Below are 22764 nucleotides of genomic sequence, written 5' to 3' on the forward strand. Positions count from 1 at the left end.
ATCCTTTATAAAGAGAATGGGAAAAATAATCTTTTCAGCCAGCGGAACTGGCTGAAACACAGTTTACACATTACATCTGAAAAACACAGTTTTCAGAGAGAAACAGGGCTTTCATAAATAGTTTTTGTTTGTTCAAAAACAATTAAAGTTCAGAAGACACAGCAGAGTATCCTAACTAGCCCACATGAAGAGTGGATTGTTTTGGATACTAAAAACAGTATATAGGAAAACAGCTTCTAATTTCCAGCCAACGAAGGTAATCCAGGATTACCTTTGCATAAACTGTAATGCACCTGTGAAGACATGGCCTCAATTTAATGGCCTCACATTTTCAAGAAAAATAAAATTATGGGGTATATGATGTATTTGAAGGCAAAGACTGTTTATGATGTACCTAGTATAAACAATTTTTTAGAACTAAATCATCTTAAAAGCTAATATTTTTTAAATACTTTGGCTGTGATAATTTCTATTTGAAAAGTTGCACAAGAAACTTCAAGGACTTTGTTTTCAACTAGCTGTTCTAGTTCTTTTTTGGGTACGTGAGGTTCTTATATAGCTTGTTAGTTCTATATTAGAGCAGCTAATATCTGAGATTTAAGTTCTCCTCCTTTTGGCCTCATCTTCATCTATTCAGGCATGCTGGCTGGCTGCCACTGCTCTGCAGCTGTTGAGGCTGTGTCTCTGTAGCTGTGGCAGTAGCCACACTGTGTAACCTTAGTTTGACCACAACTTGGATTGTGTCCTTTGCTATTGCTTTCTGATCTTATTTTATGGTTGGATTCCAACCTGCTTTGTTGTATATTAGCTGGAGATCTTCAGATTAACCCAATGCTCTAAAAAACCCTGTGGTGTTGGTGCTATGAGAAGCAAAAGTCTCTAGGATAAGGGACAAATGACTTTCCACAGTAGACAGAATCACTACAAAGGAAATGAAAAACTATGTTTAAAGCAAAGTATTTTATTCACATGGAACTGTAAGCAAAGTAAGTAAGTAAGTAAGTAAGACCTTTGGACACAAAATTCAGAATAACCTTCTGCATCAATAAATGCAGTGTCAGATTATTTCAGGTTACCAACTCAAACAATCCTGTTAGTATCTTAAATGCATTGAATAAGCCTGAGAGGTCCAAGAACTGTCATTACTTTGATACAGATTTTCAGAATAAAAGCACATGAAGATATCCAAGATGGCTTTACCTGGCCAATAGCTTCAAGTACTGTTGTATGATGTCCATGAGTGACAGCAAATGACAAGCAAAGATCCAACAATTTTACGGAATCCTGATTCGTCTTTGGGAGAAACTCAAGAAAGTTCTTTTCACTATTTTTTCAGGAACTTAGTGATAACAGTATAGTGTTTTTCCAGTTTCTGGGAATTTCATCCTGTGGAGAGCTGCAAGACAGAAACTGACAGTACATTTCACACAATGCCATAATTTTTCTCTGTGTTCAGGTGGAGCTTAGAGAGCAACTCAGCTCCCTCTGAAACATATGCAAAGCAGTTCATCAGCAGACAAGGCACGGAGAAGGGTCCACATATTGACTCTGTTGTCTAGAGCAAGAGGTTACACACATAGTTTATGCCTGAGCCCTTCCATATAGATTCCTTAGATGTCTCAATCCCCACCTAAGTCTCACCCTAGACCACAATAAATTTCTACATAATTCAAGTATTTGACAAGAAGTAGATATTTGAATACCACTTCAGTATCAGACCTGTGTCCCCAAAGACATTACTGATAATGAGACAATGACTGACAGTAAAATGGAAACTTTAAAAAAGAAATTATTATTACTAATTTTGTGGAATAATCAAAACAGAATAGTGTGATCCTGGGGCACCAGCAGAAGCTCCATCAGGCCTAATTGTTAAAGTATAAGAAAGTCACCAAAAAGTAAGAGGACATGTGAACACCTGCAAACACATTGCCATGCTACATAATTTTTGGGGAAAATTTTTGGGGTTTGGATTAGCAGTCTGAGACCTTCCCCAAATAGAAAGTTGACTTTTCCTTCCTCACAATTCACTTTAGAACCACACACATAGAACACAAAAGATAATGAAGGATGTCTCCCTTCACGCACAATTAGTGAACTTGACCATAAAGAGTGTCTAAGTACTTCCTCTGTTCAGACCTCTTGTAGCAGTACCTAAATCTCAGAGAGTTATATCGCATGAGCCTGAGCTGAACTATTTATTCTCCACTTTTCCTGTTGAATCTGGATCACAGCACAGAAAAAGACTGAAATACTCAAAGGATTCATAAGGGAGAGAAAAAAGTAAAATAGATTTGTGTCTATCCTAATTATAAGGATGTTTCCCTGGGAGTGATGCTTTTTCACTTCTGGCTGGGTATATTATTCTAAGTATTATTTGCACTGTTTACAACAGCATGTTGTCAACATCTTTTTAAATTATAATTATTGATATACTGGATTCTTATAGAATATTTAGGCAGACTCTGGAATTTTATTTAGAAAGCAATCTTTTTGGCTACTTCATTTCATCTTCTTTTAAAAACAAATAAAAATACATAAGTCAGAAATAAAATTCTCCTGCTACCCAAGAAATTTTGTAATCTAGTGAAGTTAGGCATATCTTATAACACAATGGTAATTTATAATTGTACAATTGCATCTAAACCGAGAAACTGATATAAAAAATGGATCTAGACTCACCTGAATTCTATCACCAGGACTATAATGGAAAGATGAATCAGGCTTCAAAATAGCAAATGGTAATTTAAGACTTTTGGTGCATTTCTAAGCTTTAAAACTTTGCCTCTTTTTGTTCTGGCAGTCATAGAATGAGATATCAAAGGAAAGACATACTCAACAGTCACTACTTAAAAGCAGAATTTACAGAGGCACACAACTAATTCATGTCCAGTATCTTAGTAAAACAAATATTAAAACAATACATAAAAAATAAAAACAGCAGTTACTTTTTAAGATTTACAGAGACTGTTCAAATGACTCACATTATTTCTGCAACCAGCAACATGAACACATGCAAATTTTCTTAATGGATTTTGTGAATGTAATATGTTGCTTGCCTAGTTAGTACTATAACTGTAGCAATTAATACTCTTAAAAATATTTGATACATGTGTTTTTCTTTATGTTCTTTCAGTGTAAATGCAGAGAATTTTTAGACAGAATTCTTGTAGACAGATTTTTAAAAGCATCTTTCAAAGTAAATTGAGCAGCAAAGTATTTATTGGTTTTTGTTTTGTTGTTTTTTTTATGGTTTTTTTTCTGTTTTGTTCAGCTTCACAAGAATTAATATTACACTGGCATCAGTTATTCCTGTGGTCCAACTGAGTGGTTTAACAAAGTATACAGATGTCAATGGATCAATTCAAGCACTTCTCTGGTGGAAAGATGCCACTTCCTTTTTTGAAAAAGGCCAGAAACTTCTTTTCTGTGCCCACTCTCACAAAAATATCTCATGCTATCTCCCTACAACCAATATAGATCTATGAGAGATCAGAACCCAGCAAGAAGAGTTACCAAACGGTATCAGTTTCCTTGCATGTTCATGCAAGATTTCACACTTTCTGTAGTCAGAAATTTGAGAATCATGAGATTGACTTGAACAGGAAGATGATTTTAGGACTCTTTTAAAATGAAGCTACTTAGATCAACACATTCTTTTACTTATAGACATTGGCCTTTTCCCTCCCTTCTCTGTGCTCATGGTAGAGAAACCAGAATAGTTCTGTTATTTGAATACAAAAATAAATTACACAAAAAAGAACTCACCCTACAGACAACCGTGGTCAACGTGGCAGGAATACTACTGGTTACATGGCAATATAAACAAAGTAGCATGGAAGGTAAAAAGGGAATGTTACTAGTTTTCTATTTTAGCAACTGTAATTTAACAAAGGGCCATGTTGCTCCTGGGATATTGGTCACTCGTCTTCCAGCAGTACAATCCTTCTTCACTCCGTTGCAATCATGATTTGTATAACTGAACGTGCCAAACTGCATTTCCAACAACAACTTGAATATTACCTCAGAGCTGACAGGCATGAATCACCACTGTATTTTAAGCGATATTAGCACTGATCTGGGAGTTGAGTTCATCAGTGACCTACCTGAGTTGTTACCCCCCTTCCAGAAGAGAGGCTTATTATCTCTCTTAGGTTTCCAGATGGCTTTGCAATTATCTATTTATCTTGTACAGTTCTACTGACTAACTGCTTCAGCTGATAACTGCCAGCTGCTTCAAATTCTCTGTGATGCCTGATAGAGATCTTTCACAGTTGAGTCTGTTCCTGTAGTTACAACGTGCTGTGTTCTGTGTCACCGTGAGCTGTAAAAGAAAAGAATTTTATTTGGCCTAGAATAGACATTGTTGATGGTTACAGTAAAAACCAACCTCAATGGTTGGTTATATAGATATGATTTGTCTATATATTATCATAGAATTCTACATTCTAATCATATTTATACAAATTTTATCACAAAACTTGAAGTACATGTATCTCTTTCACTAACAGGAGTAGGATTAAATTTTATGCTAGTGACAGAGCTATTTGTGTGTATGAATGAGGGCGGAGTGAGAGGCTAACAATTACTAGCTGTTGATATAAAGCTTACAGAAGGTGGCCTAGATGATTTGCCAATATAGCATTCATTATATTATCCTGTGTATCACTTGGAGATGAGAAGAATGCGCACCGCACCAGCCTGCTTATGGACGTGAGAGAAGTTTGAGTTGTGTATTTATGGAACCGAAATCAGTCCAGGAAAAATAGAACATAATCAGAATGTAATCCAACGTAGGCCAGAACGACACACAGTCATAAACATGCACCCTTTAGATTCAGACTCTGTGACAAGAAGACACAACCTGTGATGTAGCAGAAAAGATCTAAGCTTAGAAGAGGACCTGTAAAATTCTGGATTCAGCTAAAACTGTGACAAGCGGCATGTGGGAAAAAGGGACTGTTCCAGTAGGGGACTTACCCAAACAGTTACTGTAGAGACTTACAGAAAATATTTGTAGCATTTTCTTTTTCTCTAGTAAAAAATAATACTTAAAAATCTTTTATGTTAATATCACTAAAAAATGTCAATCTGTTACAACCAAAACAGGATAGTGTTTAACATGCAACCTCACAAAAATCTATCTATCAACTGGACACAAAACTGACAACCACACAGGTCACTCTTCTCATACACATATGGTAGATAAGTTGATTTAATTTCTTTTTAACAATTAGTTCACAGAAAAATACAGAATGCCTCACTCCCATACACAGACACACGGATGTGCACACAGAGCTCTGAACCTTTAGTAGCTTCTTAAAACTCACTCAGAAAGTATTAATTGCTATCACTCAAACGTTTTTAATTCTTACCCTTAGAGGTAGGTATGGACATTTTTACTTTGAGTAATGGGCTTCCTACAGCAAAGGTGCACCAAGACTGGAAAGATGCAGAATGACAACAGGGTTTTTTTCAATCTGCAACTGAGAACCAAATTATTTCAGTGCCTTCATTCTACAGACACTCACAGAGGAGTGTATTCACTGAAAAACATGATATCACTGCAATAAAAGTCAGAATAAAAAATTAATTCATACATAAACTTCTAGTCTGAGGGCTCATGGCAATTTTTGTGTCTTTAAGCAGGTGACAGGCACTTAACAGCCTGTGTGTGAACTTGTGCAGACTGCAGGCCAGAATCCCACACTGTTACAACTGCAGCTAGTTTATGATCTGCCTCTGCCTTGGACTAGAAAACACCAATGCAATGAAGCACACAGCAACAGTAAGTCAATTAAGATCACCTTTCCTACAGAGGGTGCTCTGAAAAGAGGTATTGAAAGAAGCTGAATGAGGCACATAGGTATATATAGAAGATGTATATGCCTGTAATGGTTAACATAGGATAATATAATATGCTATTTCTATATGGATGTTACTATATGCAAATATACAAATTTATTTATAAGCACAGAGTACATCAACTTGTACTGTATGTAGCACTATGTTACATACAGCTTGCAGCATGTACTATATAGTACAGCAAATACTGTGTAAGTGATATACCTTATCACATATATAGCTGTGTACAATTTATTGTGTCTAATATATAGGATACGTTTATAAATCAAAAATATATATTTGTATCTATATAAATACATATTTATTTTAGTTAGGGCATATCAGTGGAGGAAACAGAACTATGCAATGAAAAAGGTAGCATTTCTATCTTCATGTATTCAATTTTCAGTTTCCTTAGAAAATGACTTTTCTAACACTATATAAGACAGCACGTAAACTGTACTATTTCACTGTAAAGAGCAACATAGACATGCTTTGCATTTTACAGGAACTGTCTGAGGTCCTATATGGCCTACAATTTTCTTTAAGGCATGAAAAGTGTTTGAATAGTGAAGAGAGCTTTAGACTACAGTAATGCCAAGTGTACAACTTTGATTTCAGCACTAGTAGCTTTTATTACAAAAGATTTTACATCAGATTTCATCCTAATTTCAACATTTTTAACCCTGTTATTGTGGGCCTGCCTAGAAGAGTTTGACCATGGGCATCAGTACCCAAGCTTTGTTTGCTTGCATGCCCAAGAGTCACGGTTTAGTGTTTGTTCTTCCCTCCAATAGCCTTAGTGGGCCCCTCATGGGTCCTTTTCCTTCCAAAGCCTGTAGTGCAATCTGCTGCCAGGACAGACACTGTGATTGTGAGGATGCTGGGCACAGGCTCCTTTGACAAACTTGCACAACATATTGCTGCCTAAATTAATGCAACTGTGACTTCCACTACCCGCCCTGGCAGTCACCATGTTTGTTCCTAAACATGCCCCTGGATTCAAGATACATAACTCAAGTACTACTTAGCTTATGCAATGCCACAAAAATGACTCCACACTGTTGAGTTTGTTTCAGGAAGAAGAGTGTTTGCTGTCTCTACCAGTGAACTACTTACTGTTCCTTATGAGTACAGCAACAGAATCTGCCCAGAGACTCTAGAGACCTGGCTGCTTTACAAACACGTGACAAAGTATTCCCTCCTGAATCTGGAAAACTTGCCCTGGAAATGGATGATACATAAATAATAACAATAACATCCTAAAGAGTGAAGGAATACTAAAATGTTACATTACTGATATTGCCAGGTCTGTGTCTTCTGATTTTATGGTTACAGTTTAAAACATAGAAAAGTTCCTAATACTTCTCACATAAAAGCAAATCAATTCATAATAAAAGGAAACAAAGAAAGCTGGTTTCTATTAATTTGTGCTTCAGACAGCAATCCTCCATGAATGGATTCTTCAATGTAATAGGTATTGCCATTCATGCTGCTGGTTTTTTGAGGGCTGATATGCTCCTTTCCAGATTATTTTTCAAAACTTTTTGTTCATTGTGGCTGATGCTAGCTAAGGGATTCATATGTTATTAATGGAAAATAAACAGACAAAAATAAACTCAAGTCTTTCCTTCCTTTACTAGCAGGTCAGCACACTAGAACACCCCCAACTACAACCCAAGTTCTCCTCCTGTCCATACACAGGCAGTGTCAGTTCCTAACATGCCTGTAAAGATCCTGTTCATAAGGCTCTAACAAAGTGCTTGCAATCAAGTTTTTTAAAATTTTTGATATTAACATTTCCTTTTGTACGTCTTGCAACACAATGTCAACAACTAGAATTAATCCAGTCTCCTCCCAGTACTTAAGTATTGCACATAATGTGAAACCTTTACACAAGAATAGGCATGATGGTAAAGGCTTTAATTATGCAATTATATGATTATGTTTATCTCTTTCCCTACAGGATTTTAGCCCTAAGGACAGGATTTCTGGATAATTTAGCGTCATTTTCATAAATATGTTCATCATATGTTCTCATAACTTTTTTCCTTAAGGAGACAAAAAGGCAGCAAATGCTGAGGTGACTAACCAAGATTTTCATCAGCAACTCATTGCTGACTGGCCAAATTTCAGTTACTGTTTCAGAAGACGAAGGTCCTGCGTTGAGCACAAAACGAATTCTGTTAATTTACTTTTATTTTTCCCCTAACACGAGGAAACTGATACACCGTTTTCTAACCTTTTGGTGGACCAGAGAGTGCAAACTGCCTTTAGTGTGAAATACTTGGCCCCCTCAGTCCTGAAGAGGAGGCGATTCGGGTGGAACGCGGGGATGGACACGTTTTGCGCTGCCAGAAGTGAGGTGAAGCGCGCTACACGCGGCCATCAGGGCTCCCGGTGCCCTTCTGTCCCCCGGCCGCAGCTCCGCTCAAGGGGCTCCGGGTGCGGCGGGGCGGCAAGGTGGGCGGGGAGCCGCGGGCGGGGAGCGCTCACGCCTGGCCCCAGGGGCCTCGGGGGCCCGGCACTGCCCGCCCCAGCCCTGTACGGCGCGGTACATCCCGTCCTGTCACACCTCCCGCGCTGGCGCTGGCTCCATCCCCTTCTCCCCGGGCCGGGCGCCGCGCCCCCGCCAGCCCCGCGGAGCCGGGTTGGGCAGCCCGGGAGGCGTCTCCGCCGCAGCCCCCGCCCCCCCGCGCCGGTGCTGAAGCGCTTCGGCCGCTCCCCGGCAGCACCCCCGGGACAGCAGCACCCGGGCCTCCCACCCTGCCGCCTGGCCCGGGCTCTCCCGCCGCTGCCGAGGACACCTCATGGAAAATAAATAAATTAATTCCCCCACTCACTCCCGCGGCCGGGAGAGAAGCCGGCGGCGGCCGCGGCATTAGATCCAGTCCGAGCTAGAGACCAGGTAATGTAACCTACCCGCCAGGAGGGAGGAGGAGGACGAGCAGCGAGACCGCTGAGGTTGTCCCCACCGGGGAGGGCTCCGGGGGATGGAGAAGTGGCTGCCGCAGCCGGGGCGCGCCGGCGTGGCCCGGCGGGCAGCGTGCGAGCGGCTGCCCCCGCGCTGTGCGCGCCTCACTATCAGTCACACACACACACACGAGCCGCCGCCCACGCAGGGATGGATGGATGGGTGGATGGATGGATGGATGGATGGACGGATGGATGGATGGATAGACGGACGGACGAACGAATGGACAGACGCCGCGTGGGACGCAGCTGTCGTCCCCCGGCACCAAAGCAGCCACCGTAGGGAGACGCCGCACGCCGCTCCGTGCCCCGCTGCCACGCGGGCGGGCGGCTGGCTCTGACAGCGGGGCAGGGAGGGAGGCGGGCGGCGGGGCCGGGCTGAGGCCGCAGCTCTGGGGGGAGCGAGGCGCGATCCCGCCCCCGCGCCGCTACGCGCATCCCCGCGGGGCGGCGAGCCTGCCACCGCGCCCTGAGGCAGCGCCCACTCGGAGCGGAGCCGCGGGCCGGGGCCCCCGCCCCGCGGAGCTCCTCCGGGAAACGTGGGCGGAGAGCAGCGGAGCGCAAACCGTGCCGCCGCGCTTGCCGTCATCAGACACGGGCCTGCAAGAAACTCTGCGGTCGAGGTGACCTTGGGGAAGGTGGATCTGGATGGAGCCACCATTGCTCCATGCCAGCTGCAGTTCCGTGCTCTGGGCTGCTCCGAGTACCACAATTCTTGCATTATTATCTCGAAACACTGCTGGAATTAGTTAATGGTTCTGGTGTAAGTAGTACCAGAGCCAGGAAAATAGTCCTCCATCATCCTCTTTACTTGACCTCTGCTAGTACACAGTCCTTGAAGGTCTGAAGAGTCTCCCTGGCAAGCAGCAATCGTCCAGGGTTCATCATTGTTGAAGTGGCCCCTAAAAGGCAGTAAGTCCTAGGAGAGGCCAAGAAGTTGGCCCTGTTCACATTTCAGAGACCAAAGTGTCCCCTGGTACTCCTGGGAAAGCACATTACCTTTCAGTCCTGCAGGGTCGCAGAACTGGCACAAGTTCTCCACTGCTTTTCCAGTGAGGTCGGTAGGAAAACAAAACAAAACAGAAGAACATTTGCCAATACCTGGATTTTCCAGTGCCAGCCTGAGCTTTCGGTAAAGGAGTCTTACTGAAATTGTTGTTGAAAGCTGTTTTGGGAAAAAGAGAGAAACTAAAGAAAGCTGATGCCTCATGAAGGTGTCCATTCTTGTTTTGTTGATCTCCATAATAATCGCTCGTGTCTCTATAGTGGCACCCATCTGTGGCTCTCAAGTTACTGTTCAAATAGTAATGAAATAGGTGCTTGCAGCTTCCACTGCAGGAATGAGGCCATAAACTTAATCACACACCAATTGAGCCAACAACTCGAGAGCCTTAGCTCTGTCTAGATGAATCATGACAGAAAAGTTAGTCATTGACACAGAGGGAAGTAGACTTATATTTAAAAAGAGAAAACAGACCAATAATTCAATAAAAGTGATATATACTTTTATGTACAAGTATTAAATATGGGAATAATACATAAGTGATTACTTTCTTATTTTTAAATCAGCTCTCTCCTCTCTTCTTGCATTATTGTCTGCTAACTTTGAGTATTGTACTCGAGCCTGAGTGCTGAACTTCTCCATGATGGAATAAATTAAGAGAAGAGATTATACTCCAGATGTTTCTATTATTTATGCAATTTGTTACAGAACTGTAAGTCCATGTATGTGGAAGGGCCCAGCTAGCTTAGTTTGCAGCATAGTGTTTACAGTGTAAGTGGCTTCAAAGCAAAACAGCTGATCATTTTGAATAGGCAGAGGGGTGGCTGGAGGTTATGGGTTTTATTTTATTGCAGATTTAAATAATTTTGGTTAATAAAGACAGCCTAATTTTATCTATATGATGGAGATGTAGAATAGCCTAAATACAAACTGTGGTCTTCATGGAAGGTCTTCATGAATGGTGGAAAACCAAATTCACACATTTTATAGATAGGAAAACTCTTTGGATTGTGTAGTGATACACTGATCTGAACAGGTATGTTACATGTAAAGGGGGAGACTTTGAAATATTACAAAAGGAAATATCAAAAAGCCCCCAGAGTGTAGTTAAATACTACAGTAATTAACTAAGCTATTTTACTACTAAGCTACAGTAAGGAGTGAAGGAATTCCTTTTCAGCAATTTTCATTGTAAATAAATGCATTGTTAATAGTATACTTAAAAATTTCTTTCCAGGTCTTTAACATAATTCTATCTGTCATTTCTCTGTAGTATACATTTAAGCTCAATCAGTTCTTGCTATGACAGAATTCTCATTCTAGAATCCAAGTTTTATCAGTGCAGGAGATCTTTGGGCAGCCTAAATTTATGGTCAGGCAAGTTAACTGAGAGAAAAGAACATTTCTTGAATCATTAGCTGGTGTTTTTAAAAAGATATTTCTTTCATTACTCTTCTTTCTTGGATGTGGTTCACTACATCATACTTCTATTTCTTTATATATCTTTTCTTCTGGTACACATTGCTTTTCTTTTTTCTTCATTTTAGAAAAAAGTCCTCTCTGGTACCCTTTGATTCTTAAGTAAATTATCTTTTCCTCTTTTTGCAATGAGCAGGTGGTCTTATTTCCAGTAAATATGGTTACCATTGGACCCATTTTATTTCAAGGAAAGAGGCTATGCCTCATTTTATATTATTTCCCATTGCAGAATTACATGAGGCTTTTGAAGAGTTGCCTTTTTCTTGAGGAGAAGTTTGCTTTAGCAAAGATGGTGTCTGAATATAATTCTCAATTAATTGTATCCCTTAACATCATCGCCAAAATTAAAGCTGTCAGTTTTCTTGTGTGAGAATCAAGAAGGAGATCCATGCTAATAATCTGTGTTGTTAAATGAATTTTATGTTTCAAAGTTGGTATAATTGCACAAATGTAATTATCTTTTGAGTTTTATTAAAATGGTTAGGTCATAGCTATAAATCATTGATAGGGAATGTTACCAGTTTCTGTGTCTGTTTATGTAATGTATATATGGCATAATGTTTGCACAGCACCAAGGAGGAGGTTAGATAGGAAAACATGATGTCATTGACCAACTGTTTTTTGTGTCAAATGAGTACGAGAAACTGGTCGAGTCCCACATACGCATCTCAGTCCAGACCTGCATTCCTTGACTTGCATGTATTTGTGATTTGTTGGGCCAACTTTCCTGATTTTATTGTGAATCTTGGAATATTTGAAGAAAAGTTTGCAGCATTCAAACAAAAGTAATTTGGCTACAGGAGTAAGAAGACAATATTCCATGACTTAAGGAGTAGAAGATGTTGGACAAACTGACTGCAGAGCTCTATTTGGCTTTAAAATCTATCCAATGTTTTTTATATTTTTTGGTCTTAAGGTCAAGCACTCAAAATATTGCTAAACTCTTATTGAAGAGCAAAGGGCTATCTAACTAGGTCACAGTGGCTGACAAACTAGAAAGATTTTTAATTCATAATATTAGTTTTGGGGAGCTGGGGAGAGGTGGTGGTGAGGGGGCAGATTGATCATCCTCAGCTCCTTTCATAGATCTTAGTTTTGGTTTATGTATTGTTTTTAAGTAGTTATTTTATTTGTGCCTTTTCAAGGTCAAGCTTCCAGTTCCATGCTAATATTTTTTTTATTTTTGGGCCACAGTGCTTTTCTGTCTTATGACACTTACAGTAATATGTCATCTGAGGTTTCCATAAAAAGCATTTGCTAATAAAAATGAATAAGCATTTCCAAGAGAATATGAACATGACTAGGCCACTTTAAAAGGTTCCCAAAAGTGAAGGAGGAAAATAATGGGAAAGAATTGAGCCTTATCACAATATACTCTTCTCCTTTGTAGTTGTAATACTTAAGATCTTAAGAAATTGAATTAATGTTAATTCATAAAAGCAGGAAGCACTAGAGAACAAACTTAAGCCAGTTTATTTTTTAGTGCTGATGCATTTTCTTTCAAGTTGGTGTCATGATTATTGAATGTTAACTATTGAATGTATTTCAGTTCCACCCAACAAGAAAGCAGTGCTTTGAATAATAGTGTAAATCATATAAAATTGGCTAAGAACTTTAGACTGTAGGAAGCTTGTACTTTTAAGTCACCTGTCAACAAACCACAGGATGCCCAAACATTGGAGAAGTTGGAATATTTGAGAATAGGTGGATTTGACATTATTTTCATATGGTTACTATGAAAGATAAAGAAAGCATCAAATTCCACAAAAACCAGTCAAAGTATACAACTCTGCAGACTAGAGTTGCCCAAACATGCAAGATTGTTTAAACAGTGTTTGTTCTCTTTCAGTGTGAATGTTTGTATCCTCCAAAAGAACACTTCCCAGTTTTTTTGATAGCAAGCTTGGTAGTTATTTCACTTTTGTCTTTCTTTAAGGTTTTCCAGTGGAAGACTCAGGTGTAGGTGATGATCAAGGTTCAGAAAGCATGTTGCACAGAAGGCAGCTCAGAACAACTGTATTTCATAGCTTTTCTTATTTATATATTTTAAAAGTTCTGGTCCTTTAGAGCAGCTGATCTTCCCACACCTGCAAGCAGACTCCTACTGCAGCTTCAGGCATGACCATTGTGTAATGCCCTTCCATCATGTGGCCTCAGGATTAGCAAGCTGTTGGCAACACTCCCAAGTTTGGCACCTAGGGATAGCACATAAAACAAAGAGTTGTAATGGTGTTCAAAATGTGTTTGGCATCAAAGAACTTTAGCATTTGCTGTCACTGCAGTGGTGGTAATGAAAAAAGCTTTTGTATTTTTTGACCTCTGAGTCGTATATATAAAGAAAATAGGTAGAAAAGAATATGCCATAATAGTCTGTATTTACAAAGCATGAAGTATGCTTTCTGTTTGTGAAGTGCAATGAGGTACATTGCCTCTTCCATATGTTCTACATTTTTCCTAATAAAAATGAGTAAAATCAGTCACAAAACAGCAGTACATCATCCCAAAAGATAGAATTTTTTTTCCTTAGAAATAGGTTAATTAAGGTTTTAACATTCATACTTGCCACCCAGCACTTAGAATCTCTTGGAGTCTATGGTACAAGCAAAAAAGAGACAAAAAGAGATGAAATCTCAGTTTGTCTCTTTTGTGAGTTTCGACCTCATAGTGTCATCAGAACTGTACTTTTCAGTGCTTGTGTTATGAAATCAAGAAATACTGAGAACAAGTATGTATTTTAAAGTACTAAAAATATGTGAAGAAAGAAGCGAAAAAGAACTCCCCATTTTTGTGCTGACAAAAATGGAGAAAGCATATATGCAAAATGCGTATTTGATTTTTTAAAAATATAACTAGTTCCTACTGCAACGTATTTGATTAGTATTTCAGACAGAGCAATGTACTCCCTTCCAGCATATGTTTTTGTAATTAATTGTATTGGAGTGGTTTTTCAAACATTAAAATTAGATGCTGTGAAGTATTCTTTCCAAATCACTGGGATAACAATATAAATATTTGGCAGGGAAGATGAGGATTTTTGAAGTGATACAAGACTATGTTCAATCTACCAGCTTTAACAATTTGGCTTCTGAGAGACATACCTGCTTTTCTCTGCTAACCTTATTGAGAGATGGAAGTTAGAACCTAAAAATATGGAATGTTTCAACAGTTACCTGTGCTACTGAATTAAAATGCCATTGGAGTTGTCATTACTAGAATGAGCTCCTATAGTTTGCATTCTTAATATGGCCCTCAGGATAGGTTCACAAAAGATACCAAGAAAAGAACAACATAATGATACAAATCAACTCCCCTTGGTAATGTAGGTGTCCGATTTCTCAACAGTTGAAATTTTATGTGCTAAATTCCTTGACAATTCAGCCTTTGCTGAGTATACTTTCCACTGAACAGATCCTTTCTAGAATTTAATTGCTTTTGCATGCTCTACTAGAGATGGATTTGGGTCTGAATCTGGATAGTGGACCCTGTGCTCTCAGCAGTGGCGCCTGCTGATGTTAGAAATGAAAATTGTTGAGATATACTGCAAACTAGAACTGAAGACTGGTTTCAAAAACAGAAGAAAGTGTGCCTAGGACAGACTCTAGCAGGCTGAGCAAGGGAGTTGCATGTGGGAACAGGTGGAGAGAACCAAATAGACTAAGAAGGAAATCGCTGCTGGAAGCTGAAGGCGGCAATGGGCCTATCATCCTATTACCAGCCCCTTTTTAGGATGTGCATCTTTATAATAATTTGTATATAGTGCCAAACTAAAAGATTCCTTTCTGCCCTGAGGAATTTGTAAGATCTCTACTCATTTTATCACACAGGGATCCTAACTCCTTATCTTCCATTAGGCAGCCTCTTTCCCTTCTCACCAACATTACAAAAGGCAAATCGGGGGACTCAATAGCCCATGATTAGAAACCACAGCAACATATTTTAGCAAGGAATGAAAAAAGCTTTTGTATTTTTTGACCTCTGAGTCATATATATAAAGAAAATAGGTAGAAAAGAATATGCCATAATAGCCTGTATTTACAAAGCATGAAGTATGCTTTATATTTGTGAAGAATAAAAAAAAGAGAACCTGTTTTCTTGTTCTTGTGCAGATATAATAAGGTTGGCTAGAGGTAAGGGTTTTTTCTCATGTTTTTCTTATGTAGTTATTCAAAAAGAGATGTTTTGATGTAGTTATGCTGGAAATAGGGGTGAATTATTTCAATTTAGTTTATTTCCTCATTCATACATAACAACACTAGAACATTTTGAGTGCCATGCATGGCCTGTGGTCTGTTTCAGTTTTATCTCTATGAAATAATAGAAGTGGTTTATAAGCTAATGAATGTAACTGCCAAGCTCACATGAGGTAGAGAAATCGAGGAAGGGCATTTTTAAGTGACACCTAAAAGCACTATGGTGTTTTCTCTCAGTCAGTTAATACGTCCCTGTTGCTCGATTGGCATTTCCTCTCTTTCTGTGACTCCAGGTCCACACTTGAGCTCCCTTCCTGTGGTGTAGTTCTACTGGGTTATTAGGGATTACTCATGGTTTACACCCAGTAATGGAGAGTCTTTGACTGCTTCTTAAGACTCCATTAGTTAGTCTTTTGGATTGCATGCTTTGACTTTCCTGATTAGTTAAATGGAAATTATTTCTCCTAATGATATAATAATTATCAAAATGATGTCTCTATTTCCAAATAAATGCTTTAATGTGTCCATCTTCTTTGCCATTCCCCTCTTTATTTTGGTGAGAACTTTGTCCTTCTCCCCATTTATTAGAACAAAAAACCTCAAGATACAGTAGCAAGTTAGTATTCTGCTCTGCTCATCCTGCTGGCATAATGGGTTTTCCACACTAAAATTGGAAACTGTCAGAGGCAGTTGTCACTTGTAGGGCAGCTTTTATATGGCACAGATGATGCTCCTCCATAGCAACATGTACTGATATAATTTTTATATTTAGAGTTACTAATGTTTACATTCTTTATCCTTCTGGCTTTTAATTCTGCCTTTAAAGTGTCATTATTAGGGTACAGAAAAAAATGTAGCCTTGGAAGAGTGACACATGTAGAAGGTGAAAACAGAGTAGATGGAAGAACACATTAACCTGAGGAAATATTGTTTTGAGGAGCATCACAGAGGAAGATATCTTCAACCTAGCAGAAGTGGAATACATGTCATATTTTCAGTCAAAGCAGGTTTTAGTTGTCTTCTGATTTTTTTTTTTTTTTGAGAAAGGAGTACAGAGGATATTGGCTTTTGCTTTTATGATTTCTTTATTCTAATTGTAGGCCATAGGAAGGTTTTTGTTGTTGATGAATAGTACCATAATAGGATACAAAAGCCTGTCCTTTCCGCAATTGAAATAGATTCTTCTTCTGAATGTAGTAGCATAGACAGGTGTTAATGAAACAAGATGTTGTTGCTTAATTGGGTAATGAGCTTGCATTTCTGGATACACTTTAACATTGCTGAAATATTGTATACATAAAATGGTGACTTAAATTGTATTGTTCTCAATGCAAATGTATTTTAGCTATGAAGCCATGATTTTTTTCTCTTGTATGTATTTCCTGAAAAATTAGCAAAGCTATTGTAGCTGTTATATCCAAGCTTACTTTGGAATTATTAAATTGATAGCTTAATTGCACTGAATAATAATGTTTTATTAAGTATGCAAGATATGTTTTTAACTTTAATGAGTTAGTTACAAATTTCTTCCTTATTGTTTTTTGTCTTTCTCCCCATTTACTAGTTTTATCCCAGATGTATAAATGCAAGAATTTTTGTATGCAGGGCTATACTCTTGTGATACCTAAATTAGCCACCTAAATTACAACCTCTAATTTCTGTTACTGGATCCTGTAGGATCAACAAGTAGGTAACAAGTAGGTTGTTGTCTGTTAATAACTGAAGCTTAAATCCTACTTTTAAATCAATCCCCTCTACTAACAAACATGTGCTGGTTGAAATGAGAAGTTATAACTGTATGCTGAACAGCCTATTTTATAAGTACTTTGAACAGCAGTTATAGCTGTTTCATATGCAGAGAATCTTGCATTCTTGGAAGCATTTACTTTTCAATATGGCAGCTGACTATACATAAGTGAGCAGATAGTTTTCTAATAGTAATAATTGTATGTGTATATACAAATACACAAGGTGATATGAAAATAGGAAAAAATATGTAACATAGTGCTTACTAGGAGGTGAAGTGGGGAAATGAAGAGAGCCCTGGAAGAGTGCAGATATATTGCTTTGATGTTTTGGGAAGTTCTAGCGTTGCAGTATGGTATTTATAGCCTGTAGTGAGCAACCATAAATACCATATGCACATGTGTATGTATTTTCCACATGATCCTGTTGACCTCTTCAGAACAGTTCTATGACCAGGTGAGTGGAAGGAGTAGTGGGTACTGATGGGTGATGTTGGCAGTACAGGAATGTGAGGAGATGGAGAATTTGGGCCAGCTATGAAAACAGCAGAATCAAATGCTTGGAGGAGGCATATCAGTGCCAATACTTTGACTTGGCGTGTGAACTGTCAGAGTTGAACGGATGATTCTTTAGTCAGCAGTTAATAGTAAATTTAGCCCCTCATTTTAGAATGAAGGACTTCGTGTAATCAAGGAAGTTTTTACTCATCCAACCAAAGCAGAGCAGGTTCTGTTTTCCTGTGCCAAGTGGCTAAGGCTGTTAGCTTCACAGCTATTCGCATTGCTCCAAAGGGCAAAAGTTTGAACTGTTTGGTCAATCCCTGCTGCGTTCATTAACTTGGTGTGTTTGTTTCTGTTACCCCATTGAGAAGAGAATGGTTTGTGTTTGTGTTCCTAAAAGTTTAGACCTGATTTATTTAACCAAACCCCACTGAGCACAGAACCTTTTATATTTGGTTGAACTCATGCTCCCAGGCGCATTTTATTCTGCTTTTGTGACTTTGACAGAGGGAATCCCTGTTTGTTTCTTGGTTTGATAGAACTATTTATCTGGGCCCTGCTGAGGATAGAAATGGGCTGCCTACTTTCTGCTGCAAACAGGAACCATGAGAGACTCTTGTCCTAAGGAGAGAAAAGCATATCCAAGAGGTTTTCTAATTATTTTTTTTTCTCCTTCAGAGAACAGATAATATCCAGAGGGTGTTGCAGTGATTCTTTAAGCAGGAGTAGGAAGGCTGGTGACAGCAGTGAGAAGACAGAGGGTCTTGAAGGTAGAGGAAGAAGGAAGGAAGGGTACATGATATAAACTATCAGGCTACTGATCTTTAATCCTTGGGCAGTCCAGCAATGCACTGCCCTACTTTTGAGGAAAGCATGAGCTACCTAAAAAGCCCACTGTACCTCAGAATGGAGGCTGTCAAAGCACTGGCTTTAATTTCAATCCTAAAATGCAGCAGCATAGGTAGAATAGATGGAGCAGTTCTGCTGCGGACATTGGGCTGGCCTGTGAGAGGTGGTTTGTGTTACTGATAAGGTTACCATCTCTAAAATAGCCTGCTGCTGTAGAGCTACAGTGAAACTGTACATTGATCTGCATCTTTCACCTGTGGCAGCTAAAAATGTTGTATTTTTCTCAAATAGACCTACTCAGGGTGGCTTGGAAGAAACTGATCAGTCCAGAGGCAAAACCAGTGAGCTGCAAGGGAAAGGTGCTGTTGTTGCAGTATTCAGGCCTGCAGGGAGTTGCATAAAACGTATCTGACTTCCAAGGACCCTCAGCTGGCAGGATTTGTGTGCATTTCTTCCTGTAAAAAGAAACCTGCTTTAGCCTTGTAGCTGCTACAGTCAAGAGCTGATCCTGCAGGGCTGAAAACTTCTGCCAGCATAGCTGCCCTTTGAGGCAAAGTAGAAATACATTAAATACTACACCCTTTAATCAGTTTGGGTTGTGTCTCCTTCTTGTCTTTAAACAAAATTACTTCATCAATTGCTGAATATTTTTATCACTATGCTTGTCTATTTAAGTAGTACATACCCAAGGAAAACTGTCATTTTCACACTGTAGCATACACCTATACTTACTGCTTACTTGTTTTAAATGCCTGTTTAATCATGGTCCAAACCCAGATGAAAATCTGAGTGTACCTCCAACAAATGTAACACATATTTAGCAACTTATATATCTGTATATAAATCATAAAATTTCAAGCTGGATAAGATCTTGCATTTTCTTACAGGTGAGAAACAAGTATTTTTTGCCTAACAACATAATTGTGCAATGACAAAGATTGATAAGTTAAGAGGCACAAGCTTTCACAAGACATATACCATTAAAATTAAGATACTAGTAAAGGCAGTAGGACTATTGCATTCAAGCTCTTTATCCTCTTTTTGCAATGCCCTCATATCACCCTCTCACCTCTGAAAAAATCCTTTAGTTTTTAATACTCAGTCTCGTACACACTCAGTTCCACTGAATTAGGCTCACATACATTATCTAATCTGACTAGAAAAAGATTTTATGCCCAAAAAAATACACTGGCCCACAAGTGATTTATAAAACACAAAGAAATGGATTTCATATAAGCATCTAAAGTGATCTGAACAAAAGAGAAAAATTACCATCATATATTAATAACTTGAACATATTTGGTCTTCATGAGCTACTGCAGTGTTTTAAAAAAGTAAGAATGTTAGTGGCCAAGTTTGTACTTTATTTAAGGCAGAAAGTGATATTCAAATAATCACAGCTAAACTTTGCCCTGATAGAGTAGCCTTAAAAGTTACTTCTAAGGTATTGCATTCTTTTATTTTGTGTATATTATCTATGCATTCATACAGATACATTTAAAGACAAGATAGTGAGGACAACTGAAGGGAAATCAAGAAACCCGGGGAAACCTAAAATACCAGTTTTGTGATGAAGAAGCTGTAAGCCATTTGTGGAGTAGTTTCTCCTTACCTTGGACTTTGTATGCTAGCATAGAGCTGTTAGAGCAAGGAGGGGTGAGACAGCCAGGTGAAGCTGGGGGATTAGGGAGGAAGAGTGGAGGGAGGGCAGTGGACCATCTGTGGAGCAGACTGAAGCAATGTCTGCCACTGGAGAGGGCTGACAGACTGGAGAGGGCTGGCAGAATAAGGAGCTGGTGGGGGAGCGTGTTTTCATTACCATACCATTGCAATGAGTGTTTATGTACTGCTTGGTGAGGAGGAAACCACCGATACTTCTCTTTAACCTCTGTGTTCATACATTTTGGACAGGTGATTTTTAACCCATCAGTGTGTGTGGCTCATTCTAAAGGGTGGTGTACAAGAGGTGAGAGTTACTGCCATTTTGGAGACTGATGAGAAAATCTGTTTCACATTGCCCAGCTACAGCAGGTCTTGTCCTGCTGTTCTCTGTTCATGGTTCCTGACTGTATTCTCCATTCACTCCTTAATATCCCTTGAATCTACCCACTGAAAAAGAATGCTTACACAGAAACAGACAAGAAGCAACCCAAAGGCTGGGATGTTGGGCAATGTGACTCATGACATAGCTTTCAGATTTGTACTTCCTTCATACCTAACACATTCAAACTGTACTCTATGGCATATCTTATTACTCAAACTCTTGTGTATCTGCAGTTATCTAAGCCTACAAAACTTCAAGCTGTATGATAATACTTTTCAAATAATTCACAGAGAGTAGTTTTGAAATTAGCATAGCCTTTTTTTCTTTTGTGTTTTTTTGGGGGAGGGGATTTTTGGGGGTTTTTTGGTTTTTTTTGTTCTGCAGATGGATCTGCTATGGACTTCCTGTGCTTATTCAAAAAGACTTGGCAGTATCTTGGGCAAAGTTACTGGGTTTTTTGTTAAGTTTTGAGCAGTCCTTGATGCATATTCAGTATCTACATCATCAGAGACAGCCCTAGCTATTTTGTTGCCTGAATAAAATATTTTCTGCTGCCTCTATTCCACATTTGGAAGAAATTGTATTTAATACCAGGTACTTTTATAGAATTGTAGAATGCCACATATTCAGATATTATGAAATACAATCTCACAAAATTACATAAAAATATGAGACAAAGTATTTATGCATTATAAAAATTGATGTCTTGTTAGAAATTTAATCAGTGCTGTCACAAATTGGCTCTAAAAATGCTGCCTCTCCAATTCTGCAGCTCAGGGCAAGTACCCAGCCTTTACATAAGGTAAGCTGTCCTCTATGTTTTTCTATAAGGCACTGAACATCGTTTCAAGTTTTAATGGAATGGTTTATTCAGTGACTTAGTTGAGTAAATTGTCAATTAAAATTGCACATATAAAATTCTTCACCTTTTTGTTTAACATAGCAGTGATTTTCTTTCTTATGCTTTTTTGCATAAGACTTGACTTGAATATTTACTTTCAAAAAGGTAGTTGTCTGTGGTATGCAAAGCACAAGATAGTTTATCTGCACCTTCCATAAATTTTCTTCTATGAAGCCATGATAACCACAAAAATGTTTGTGATGCAACAGTTCTGAGTTTCACATTTTGCAAACACAGAGACAAAATATAGGTATTGCAGCACATGCTTTTCAGAGACAATACTCAGCTAAACTGGACATTGTTTTCTCAACAGTACAGAAAAGATTGCAGAATTTCAGATTTCGACATCATGTTGTTAAGCTGTGGATCTGTTTCAAAGAAAACAAAAAGAACATTTTTAGAATCTAGAGCATACGTTTTTCACTTTCTTATTTTGTAAGAGCTAAATAAGCCAACAGGATAACCCTTGTCCTACCCTCCCCAAAACACTTAAGATTCAAGAGCATTGAACTGGAAAAAAGGACTGGGTCACTATTTTCAGTCCACTGCAGTACCAAGAAACTGTATTACAGCTATATATATGGCTGGGTTCATCCAAACACAGAGTTCAGTAGCATATGCATCTATAATTGAACAGCTTTTCCAGATGTACCATATTTCTTTAATTACTGGAGAGATATAGGCACTGGTAGCCCACATATCATTACGTTACAGCTCAGATATCTAAAACAAGGGGGGAGAGATGTCTCAGAACTTTGTTTCTGCCCATTGATTATAAGTGAAACCTTAATCACATGCAGATGTCAGCACTCTCAATGTCAAAATATGCTTGTGACGGATTGCTCCCTTACTTGAGAAAAAGTCAAACTGTGTGTAAGTCAAAGAATACCTGAAGATCTGTATTAAAAGCTTAAATCTTCTCTGAAGTGTGTAAATCTAGAGTATATACTAGTAGGAGAGAAGAAGATTATCACCCAATACCTGAGGTCTTGCAGGGAGTTATACCAAAAAAAACCAGTAAAAATTCACACCAAAAGAAAATAGTCTGTGATCAAACCTCCATTATTAGAACAAACTGCTATAAGCTTTAGGTATTATTGCCTCTGCTAACATAGGGCATTGTCTCAAGAAGACTTGGACTGAGACAGAAGAAAAAATTATGCTGCAATATTAATGGTAGCACTCGACTGTATGCAGCAAAGATTTTTTCTTTTCAAGTGTCTATTAATAAAAAG

General features: G+C 38.7%; 1 protein-coding gene and 1 long non-coding RNA gene across 9 annotated transcripts in view; one reads left to right on the top strand and one right to left on the bottom strand.

Annotated features, from left to right (window-relative positions):
* Positions 1-9210, bottom strand: part of LOC104698341 — a 32044-nt gene extending 22834 nt beyond the window's left edge. For 2 of the 8 annotated variants that reach the window (XR_005604477.1, XR_005604473.1), the window contains exons 1-2: positions 8767-9200; positions 1201-4324 (exon numbers count right to left, since the gene is read on the bottom strand). This is a non-coding gene — a long non-coding RNA (uncharacterized LOC104698341). Of the gene's footprint in view, positions 1-1200; positions 4325-5375; positions 5487-6963; positions 7069-8766 lie in introns of all 8 variants that reach the window. The other 6 variants (XR_005604475.1, XR_005604476.1, XR_005604478.1 and 3 more) reach the window with 6 other exon arrangements.
* SLC16A7 (solute carrier family 16 member 7) overlaps positions 8536-22764 on the top strand; it is an 86300-nt gene continuing 72071 nt past the window's right edge. Inside the window, exon 1 of the mRNA XM_039570862.1 lies at positions 8536-8752. The gene's annotated coding sequence lies outside the window, so the exon portion shown is untranslated. The remainder of the gene's footprint in view (positions 8753-22764) is intronic.

This window comes from Corvus cornix, chromosome 1A (genome assembly GCF_000738735.6).
Source record: "Corvus cornix cornix isolate S_Up_H32 chromosome 1A, ASM73873v5, whole genome shotgun sequence".
In the NCBI taxonomy this organism is placed as follows: domain Eukaryota; kingdom Metazoa; phylum Chordata; class Aves; order Passeriformes; family Corvidae; genus Corvus; species Corvus cornix.